A 10,458-nucleotide genomic window follows, 5' to 3' on the forward strand; every position below is an offset into this window, starting at 1 on the left:
CGCTAGAACCTTGATATGCTTCTTATGGAGCCACTCCTTGGTTTTCCTGGCTGTGTTTCGGGTCATTGTCATGTTGAAAGATTCAGCCACGACCCATCTTCAATACTGTGACTGAGGGAAAGAGGTTGTTCCCCAAAATGTATCAATACATGGCCGCGGTCACTCTGACTGAGGGAAAGAGGTCGTTCCCCAAAATGTCACAATACATGGCCGCGGTCATCCTCTCCTTAATACAGTGCAGTCCTTTCCCATGTGCAGAAAAACACCCCCAAAGCATGATGCTACCACCCCCATGCTTCACAGTAGAGAGAGTGTTCTTGGGATGGAACTCTTCATTCGTCTTCCTCCAAACACGGTCAGTGGAATTATGACCAAAAAGTTCCATTTTGGTCTCATCTGACCATAACACTTTCTCGCATGACTCCTCATTGTCATTCAAATGGTCATCCGCAAACTTAAGACTGGCCTTGACGTGCTGGTTTAAGCAGGGGAGCCTTCCGTGCCATGCATGATTTCAAACCATGACGTCTTAGTGTATTTCCAACCCTTGGAAACTGTGGTCCCAGCTCGTTTCAGGTCATTGACCAAGTCCTGTCGTGTGGTCCTGGGCTGATTCCTCACCTTTCTAGCGATCATTGAGACCCCACGAGGTGATATCTTGCATGGGGCTCCACTCCAATTGAGATTGACTGTCATGTTTCGCCTCTTCCATTTTCTAATCATTGCTCCAACACTGGACCTTTTTTCACCAAGCTGCTTGGCAATATCTCTAGATCCCTTTCCAGCTGCGTAGAGTTGTACAAATTTCTCTCTGGTGTCACATTGAATTTAGTTAGACGTGTTGAAAGTATTGCTGTTTTGCGTTTGAGCAATCATTTGGTTTCCTTGATGTGGCCTACACGGATACACTTGCACCATCTAGTGGACATAAAACCAATAAGACACGAATCACTTCCTCCGGGGCACGCAAGGGGATTTCCTTTCTTTTGCAAGCTACCCACTTCACCGCATCAATGCGTTCTCAAACATTTTGCAGTAGCAAATATTGACGCGTTACCAGACTGAGTGCATGGCGGTGGTCGTCCTCCTGGGTTTGCACATAACGTCGCCATTGCTGCTCTCGCTGGGTTAACAATTAAGCAAAGTCTCCTGCGTAAGTTGTAGGGTTAGTAATTCAATTTTTAGTTTATTTATTTATTATTGTGTGTGTGTTTATTTCCAACAACTCAGACAGCATGTCAAGATGTTTACGTATGACTTGGCTTTCCTCCCACATCCCAAAAACATGCTCGTTAGGTCAATTGAAGACCATAAATTGACCTTTATCTGTGTGTGGGAGTACAAATGTTTTGTTTTGTTTTTTTCCTTCGTGCCCTGCGATTGGGTAGCGACCAGTTGACGGTGTGACCCACATGCGACCCTTGTAAGAGAGTAATAACAAGCATAATTTAGTTTGTGGTTTTTATTTTATTTTGTTAGAATAACCTAGTAGTAGACAGTTTTGTCTGAACTTGACGAGACTAACTTCAGTGCCACAACTCGAGTTTCCTTTAAAACCAGTAAATATTGAATAATGACTTCACCTCACCTCCTTCTCCCTTTGGGGAAAAAATAACTGGAAATGCTAGTCAGTTACTCTATTATGCACGATACCAGCATGTGTCACTGCTACCCTCTTGTTGAGGGGCAGCATGTAAACAGTCCTCAGGATTCAACCCAATAATCACACATTTTTTTAAACACGATTTTTCGATTCACCAATGGCCAAAACCACCAGTTCTGAAGAACGGAGCTTTCAGAACTGTCACATGCTGCTAGTTTTCTGTCTTGAATTTGTTGTCATATTCTGCCAGGCCAATTATCATTATATTGCATACATTACTCGTCCACTCACTGTACTGTCGTCTCATGTATGTCATACTAGAGCAGCTCCAACTACTGGAGAGAATTTCCATGTACGTTACTGACATACAGGCGGCACGGTGGAGCAACTGATTAGAGTGTCGGCCTCACAGTTCTGAGGACTTGAGTTCAAATCCTGGCCCTACCATTGTGGAGTTTCCAAGTTCTCTCTGTGCCTGCATGGGTTTTCTCTGGGCACTCGGTTTATTGCCCATAGGTGGGATTGTGACTGCAACTGTTGTTTGTCTCTACCGATACAGGGTTCTCCTTCTCCTTTCCGGTGACAGCCGGGATAGGGTACAGCAGTCCCACAACCCTTGTGAGGATAAGCGGCTCAGAAGGTGGATGTTTCTGACACTCTTGAAGAATAAAGTACCTAAAAGGTATCAAACCTGAACCTAAATAAAACATCTGACATCCATGTGAGACATGTAGCATGCGCACTCAACACAAACAGGAACTTTTCATTTTGCTCATTGCAACAGTTCAGGGAGTTCCAATATTCACTCAACTGTACGCTTGGATTTTGTCCATTTCATTTCAGGTAACATTTGGACAGATGTGAGTCCATTTGAGTTTGGGAGTTCTTTACAGTTTTTTGTCAGCATATCATTCCCTTGCACTTGGCCTGCCAATTAACATTGGAGCAGTGTTGCGAATTGGACACCTGGCAGACTGCTCCAATGCAGCTTTTGCCTGTTGACCATCATAATCTTTCACTTCAAGATGTTGAAGAACCGGAAGTTGGTAGGGGTAAAGTTTTATTACTCTTTGAAGCATCCACTTATTCAAGCTTTAGTTAACGTTGAGTTCCAGTGCAGCCCTCCGGATTGACTTTTTCTGCCTTTGCGCGTGTACCTGCTCTGCGAGTTTGGTGTTTTCATCAGTGTTTGTAGTACTGTAGTAGGCCTTCCTCTGTGTGATTTTTCAAGAACAGATCCTGTTTCAAGAAACTTGCCAACTGGCGCTGTGCTGCAACTGCGAAGGCCTTTAATTTGTACCAATACCAATTGATGACCCATAGCCAAGGGAATGATCGGTTTCAAATAACTGCAATCCTGAAGCTGTCAAACGGTGATGGCTTCACATGAGTCAGAATCATACCTGAAACGGAATAGAAAGAAAAATGGACTGTGAATTTCGCAACACTGTGTATCAAAAGACCCTGGTAGTTGCTTCTTGAGAATTGTTCAGATCTTCTCATAGGCTGCTTATTGTAAACACCTCCACTGCCCGTTAGTGCGTCTGAGCTGTAGCACCCCCAGAAATGCACACAGGAACAAAACGCAACAACAATTGAGCTGGGTTAAAAATATCTCAGTGGAAGATGTAGAAGCATTTACTGGAAATACAATGACATTAAATTAGCCACATTTCAGATACTATGGTAATTGCGAATTCAAACAAAACATCTGAGACATTACAGCCACCAGCAATTCTAAAAACAAAAAACTTTACTTCTGATCAACTTAAGATCATGCAACATTGAAAGTAAAAACATTTCTCAGTGGTCACCCATATTTTACATTATTCTCCATCTATTTATGTATTATACATATTATTCTGTAAACTCGATCTTATCAATGTTGAAGCTTAACTTACAGTTGAATTCCACCACAACATTTGGAAAACAGAGGTGATGCCACAAAGTTATGTTTCTGAAATGTAGCAACCTTTTCCAGAAATGCAATGATAAATTGAATTTCTCAAAACTAAGTATAACAATTTGGGCATGACAAAGTTGCAGCTTACTAACAAGCACCCCAGGTGTACTAAAATAGATCTCCTTGAGGTGATCTTGTGGCATGAGATCTGACTACTGTGGAGGTCAGCTAAAAGCATCCATCCATCCATCCATCCATCCATCCATCCATCCATCCATCCATCCATCCATCCATCCATCCATCCATCCTTTTTCTGAACCGGTTATCCTCAGGAGGTTTGCAGGAGTTCCGGAACCTATCCAACCTGTTATCGGGCAGGAGGCAGGGTACACCCTGAACTGGTTGCCAGCCAATTGCAGAGCCCATGGAGATGGAGAACAGTCGCACTCACAATCGCACCTACTGTAGGAGCAATTTAGAGTGTCCAATTAATGCATGTTTGTTGGATGTGGGAGGAAGCTGGAGTGCCCGAGAAAATCCACACTAATACAGGGAGAACATGCAAACCGCACACAGGCGGGGCCGGGATTTGAATCTCGGTCCCCAGAACTATGAGACCAACACTCTACAGCTGCACCACCGTGCCACCATACTCTTAATTTTCTTTTTTGATAACATTGCCAGTGACTTTCTTAGGGTTTAATTTCTTGTTTTCCTCTGGATGTGAAGTGATGAAAAACTGGCTAACCAAAATATGATATCAGTGTTAATGAATTCATACCTATTAATTCGGTTCCAAAAAGTGGGCTCCCAGACTGACACCAAATATTTGTAGTCAAGCTTTCTTCTGCCCTCATGCTCCTGACCATCTTTGTACGGTTGGAATGTCGCTGTCATCAGTCCCATGACCCCGTATAGGCCTAAATCTAAACCTCCAAGTGGTGTTCCACTGTGCATCCCAAATCAACGTCAGGGTGTGAGCTGCAGACACATCGAAAGCTTTACGATTACATGGCTCACATTAAGAAGTCATCTTAGAAGCTGTGATCGTGAGGAGAAAAACAAAGGGATCTGCCTAATGATACATTTGAGAAGGAAAACCCCAAATTGTTGGAATTGCATTGCAATTGCTTTTTGATCCGTCTGGAAGACATTGGAATTGAATAAATGAGATCAGTTTTGAAGAATTCAAACACTGACTACAGCAACCTGCAAGGGCCTTTGTTTTCTGTACCATTTAATGTTTTGATTGTTTTGAATTTTCCTGCAGATCCTTCCAGATGTTTATCTGGGAAATCTGAAAGTTAAATTATCTATTCGATGTCTTGATTCCATATTTTATCTTTTGGGTGTATATGGTATGAGAAATCAGACCAATTATGGGATATTGAGGAACATTTTATGGTTTAGATTTGTCCAAGCTAGAAGACTGAGATATAAGTTCAGGTACATCACATATTTACATTGGATAACTTCCATATTAAGTACCAATAGTTATGAAGGATTCAATGTGTTAGCGTCAGAGAGGGGTCAGGGGTTTGGGTGGCCTCTTAAATATTCTTCAAACCCTGAGAAAATATACATCTGCCGAAGGTCAAAAAAGCTCAGTTTCCTTTTGAAGAACAAAATTTGATTAAAACATTTACTGTTTCTTGCTTTAAGCCAATCTAGGAGACTCTTTTAGAAACATTGGTTTTCCGGTTTTTCTTTCAGTTCAAGATGAGACCCGAGTTTTTGGGCCGTTGGCTCTGGAGACGTGGGGAGTGTGTGTGTTGTTGGGCAGAAATAGCTATTATTAGGTAGGAGCCCATTCAGTGTAATTGCTTGTAAGAAGGTAGAAATATATATGATATTCCAATTTCCTTTACATTTACAAATGCCCGTGACAAAGCTCTCACAACATCACCCACATCCTGTCCATCCATGACACAACTCTACCTGTCTTAGAGGTGTCTTAGAGGTCTTCTCTGTGTTGAGGAGCTTTTTTGACCAACAAGTGACCTCTGCGGTCCTACAGTCAGTCCATTGTTACTCCCAAATACTGCTTTTCTTCCTACCCAGCGTTGTTGCTGCCATGTTTTCAGTGGACGGGCTGCTTTAATGTCTTTTCCTGAAATTCTAGTTCCTACTGTGGGTTCAACTGTAGTGTTTGATGCGGTTAAGGTCAGGGTTCTATGTGAGTTAGTCAAGTTCTTACTAATTGAATCTGCAATACTTATAGGGACTTTATTGTGGACTAGGGCATACATAGTCATTCTGGAAGAAAAGGGGACCTTCTCTAAAATGGAAAACAGTGCTAATTGACAAATTAGGAATCAGTCTGGGTAGATGATTGTTTGCCCCAATTATTGGATTAAGAATGTCCTAATACATAAATCTGTATTGTGCGACTGTATGTACAAACTGTATAATTATTTGTTGTTGGTTTTTTTTTCATTTCTTGGGATTATTTAGACCCTTACATTGCTCAATGACTGTCAATTCATACGTGTTTATGTCCTAAATTATCAATTTTTTTTGATTGGGAATTGTTTGCTATAATACATACATACATACATAATATAATAGTAGTGTCTCAAACCACAGGAGACAAATTTCTCATGTTTTTATTATACTTGGCCAATAAAGATGATTCACTTTCTGATTCTGATAACACATGATCCATGATTGTTTTGTAACAGTTTAAAGAGTGTTTTTTTTTTTATGTGACAAATTATTTTCAGATATGTGGCAATGACTCGTTTTTTTTTTCTGCACAAATAAGTAAATCGCATGGTTCATTTGCATCAACTTAATAATTTGACTAACGTACTTCTGGGAAAACAGCACCATAGGTCCTCAGAGAGGACAGTTCCAAGTAGATTCATGGGTTCAATACAATATGGTTTTTACTGTCCGTTCATTTGATTTAAATGTTGGTGATCGATTTGTACATTCACAAGCATGTTTTATTAGGTTATATTTGACTGAAGAATTACCTACTGGTGTCTTGACATTGGTGATGATTCAAAAAAGAAAAATGATACAAAAGGCATTTTTGATGACGGAGCGAGTCAAACACTGTTCTTATGTAAAACGACATGGATTGGATCTTTGCATACATGCTAGCGTGTCAACCACTGCTAAAACTCAACCTGTCCCAAAGGACTTTAGGGACTTTCTCAGCCACGGTATGAACGCAGTAAGGGACAACACAGTTTATGGGCCATGCGTGTAAACACTGGCTGCCAGGTGCAAAAAAACACCCATTAGGGCCCATGTGATGATTTCATAGCCTGCTACAACGGTGCTGAGCAGCATGGTTCAAGGGACTTGGTTTCAGGGGCTGTCTCTCGGCCTCCTTTCTGAGGACATTGGTGGCTCTTAACAGATGACCATGTTGGACAGATTTGTTAACAGTTACACTTTTTCCATCACAAAAATCTGGGGTCGACAGAAAGTATACGGTAGAAGTCTTGACTAACTATACAATTCAAACATTTTCCTCTTCTTCAGGACTTGACACATCTTTGTATAGCTGCAACTTATGTCAGGAAACAAAACCTGTAATAAGAGTACATTGTGCAGGATACTAAGAGTTGAAAGAATCATTCGCTTTCTTTGTGAAATGGAAATAGTCAATGGAAAATGAATGAAGAAAGGAAGTCATTATCAGAGTTGAACTCTATTGCATAACTGGGGCTTTCTTCACAAATTTTCTCATTCAATATATTGTGGTGGACATTCACAGACTGAACATGGTAGCCAGAACGCATGTGTTATTTTGCAAACCAAGTCAAATTCACCCATTCGTTTTCCACCGCTTAGCTGAGGTTGGGTCACAGGGGCAGTAAAGAGTTGGAGATCACTACTTGATGAACCCAACAGAACCACATCATCTGCAAAAAGCAGAGATGCAATACTGAGGACACTAAAGCGGACCCCCATTTCGCCTCAAGTGCGCCGAGAGATTCTGTGCATAAAAGTTATGGACAGAATTGGTGATAAAGGGCAAGCTTGGTAGAGTCCAACTCTCACCGGAAACGAGTCCGACTTATTGCTGGCGATGGGAACCAAATCAAATTCACCAAGAAAAAGTACTTTAAGCACTATATTATAGTATATTGTATACAGTATATATATATATATATATATATATATATATATATATATATGTATCTATATATTATACTATATTATAGTTTTACTTATTTTTTTCTATGCAGTAATTGTAATATGATGTTTCTAGGATTCAGTTCTTCGAAGACAATATCAGTTTTATCCATAATTCAAGGCTAAAAGGGGAAGGCTGTCTTGTCAAGTGGCGAGTGCAAGCAATAAGTGTGAAGTGGTGGTTACAAGGCAAAAAGTTATTGCAGTAATCGCATGTTATATATTTGTTCCCCATAAATATTTCATATTTGGGTTGCTCTGGGAAACAGAGGAATCAACCCCACCGTGACATGCATGCGCCAGGCTTACTGCCAGCCACAACAATTTTTTGTGTGTGCTCAAATGTCTTTACAATGTGTTTAGAAAGTTTTTAGAAGGTGTCAAAGGTGTGAGAGGATTTTTTTTTTAATGCTTGAAGTAGTTTTTTAAAAGGTTCTTCATATGGTTGGATGTGCATTGTAACTCTCACTGAGAACAGGGGAGCAAGTATTTTATCACAACTTTGGGGATATTTTTTTTATGTTTGTATGAAAGACAAATTCACCAACTTTCAATCCCCAACTACGGCTTATGCGTTTCTATTTCAGTGTTGCAGGATTGTCCCGGTGTATGACACTTGTGGGGGCCTACATGACCGTGACCGGTTGAGGAAGGGTGGAGTCTCTGTCAGCGGTGAAGGCAGCCCAGCCATGTGCATGCCTCAACCTGGGCTTCCTGCGGCAGCTGGAAGAGTTTGAGAACACAGAACAGAAAGAAGTAGGACCCAGTGTGCAGACTGCGTAATAATTCCAAACATACAAAGTATTCATTTCTCCTTTCTATGTAAGCCCCCTGGAGTCAAACACACTACTCTGCCACGCCATCATGGACTCCTGGAAGCATTCTTCTGGGGGGGACACATACAGCTGCATCATCACGGCTATCTTGATGTCGCCTCAATTGCCCCTTGAGTTTGGAAAAGAGGAAGAACAAGGTTACTAGTTTGGGTGGGTGTCCAGGTTGCTCAAGCACAAGGAATTGTCAGATGCATGGGGGCGTTGTCATGGTGAAGCAGCCACAAGTTGTCCTCCAAGATTACTCACCTCTTTTCGAGCAATAAATACAGCAAAGAGCAAAATCTGTTTGTAGACCAGCACGGTTGATCGTCTGGCTGACAATGATGGTGAAAAACTGCAGCTTGCAGTACCATCTTGGAACTTGTAGGTTTGGAATATTCTGTATGTTTTAGGAAACCAATCTGAAAGCATTTCTGACACGCTTTGTGATATATACTTTCTTTTTTATGTGTGTGTGCGTTGGGGGGGGGGGGTAACTCAGATGTCCGCTCTTCTATGGCCTCTCGTATCGACGAACCAGTATGGGATGCATCCAATGTGGTACACTGATGAGGAAGAAGTTGAAAAACTTTTAATGCATAGATCAGTCACTGAAGCTTTAGCTGGAAGAGGCTCTTTAAAAAGTAATGAAATATTACCCTGTTGTCTTCTTTGCACTTATGAAACACAATTACAACTTTGGGAATGCGATCCTTTCAAAACGTTAGCAAGTATGGCCCACTTGGGAAAAAAAGAGCAAGTATGACTACAGAGTAGAAGAGGGAATCAGATGTCCTGATGTTGGTCAGAGGTTTGAATTTAAGATTTGGATTCACTTAACATTATGTTTGGCATTTTTTACACCCCATCAATCTCATGTTTTAACATTTTCTTGGGCCCAACTGTTACTACAGCACGCAATGCCAGTCAAGCATTTAACCAAAGAAACATGTACAGTAACTGGATAGACAGTGAGCAGAACAGTGCTCAGAACCAAAATGTGTACACTTTACTCAAAACATGCCGTGAAAGTTTTTTTTTTTTGGTATACCGCTAGCATCTGAAAAACACGCTGATGATGGAGCCCTCTTATTTATGTAATCTTTATTCAGATTATACTGTACTTTATACTACCTCAACGCAACGTTTTTCCAAATTCAAAGCAGTCGAAGCAATTAAATTGTGGATAAGAAAAGATTTTTCTCAGTAGTTCAAGGGATTTCCTGTCCTTTTTGTCATTGTATTTGTTTCTCCATAAAAATATGATATTCCTTCAATCTGTGCCCTTTATTTCACTTTGTATTTCAATGATAATGTGTCTGGTTTATGTCAACAGTGTTGCTTTTAGATTTTTTTCCCCGGGTATAGTTTCAGATTAGTTACACGTGTAGGTGTGGACGGGACGCCAGGAGGGGGTTTCCTGCCCCGTGTATCACTGGTGGCCTCGCTGGAGGCAGACCAGCGGGTATGGGAGTAGTGCAATACTATGAGCATTTAGTCGACATCCTACTACATTGCTAAATGATCCAATCACTATCACGCTCTCTCTACATATACATAGATACCACAAATGTTCACATGTGGAGATTAAAATGAACATATTCAACAAGTCATCGCATGATTTGTATGTTTCTACTTCGTACTGAATCACAATCAAAGCATGAAATCAAAATTGAATCGCAGCTTTAAGAACTAAAATCAAATTGTGACTTCCAGCTCTAGCTTGGATGTTTCTAGTGAGGATGGAAGACTGTGCACTAGTTGTGGGTGCACAATTTTGTCTCACTCTCACTCGTAACACGTTCTACTAGCACACCCAAAACGAGAACAACGGGTGTGCGCGTACTGAGTATGGAGAAATTGGCACATTAGTACGACACGCACACATATATACTGTATATACATATCTACTATATACTATACTATATACTGTAAAGTATAACTTGTATGTAAGTGTGTGGGCGTCCACAGCATCCACCGGCCCC

The 10,458-nt window shown here is 41.0% G+C and overlaps 1 long non-coding RNA gene across 1 annotated transcript; it reads left to right on the plus strand.

The window, feature by feature from the left end:
• The first annotated feature begins 1,014 nt into the window (after positions 1–1,014).
• Positions 1,015–9,815, plus strand: LOC133503557 (uncharacterized). The gene is made up of 4 exons (XR_009795764.1): positions 1,015–1,153; positions 2,163–2,285; positions 8,246–8,414; positions 8,486–9,815. It is a non-coding gene; the product is annotated as an uncharacterized LOC133503557 (long non-coding RNA).
• The last annotated feature ends 643 nt before the right edge of the window (positions 9,816–10,458 follow it).

This window comes from Syngnathoides biaculeatus, chromosome 7 (genome assembly GCF_019802595.1).
Source record: "Syngnathoides biaculeatus isolate LvHL_M chromosome 7, ASM1980259v1, whole genome shotgun sequence".
NCBI lineage: Eukaryota > Metazoa > Chordata > Actinopteri > Syngnathiformes > Syngnathidae > Syngnathoides > Syngnathoides biaculeatus.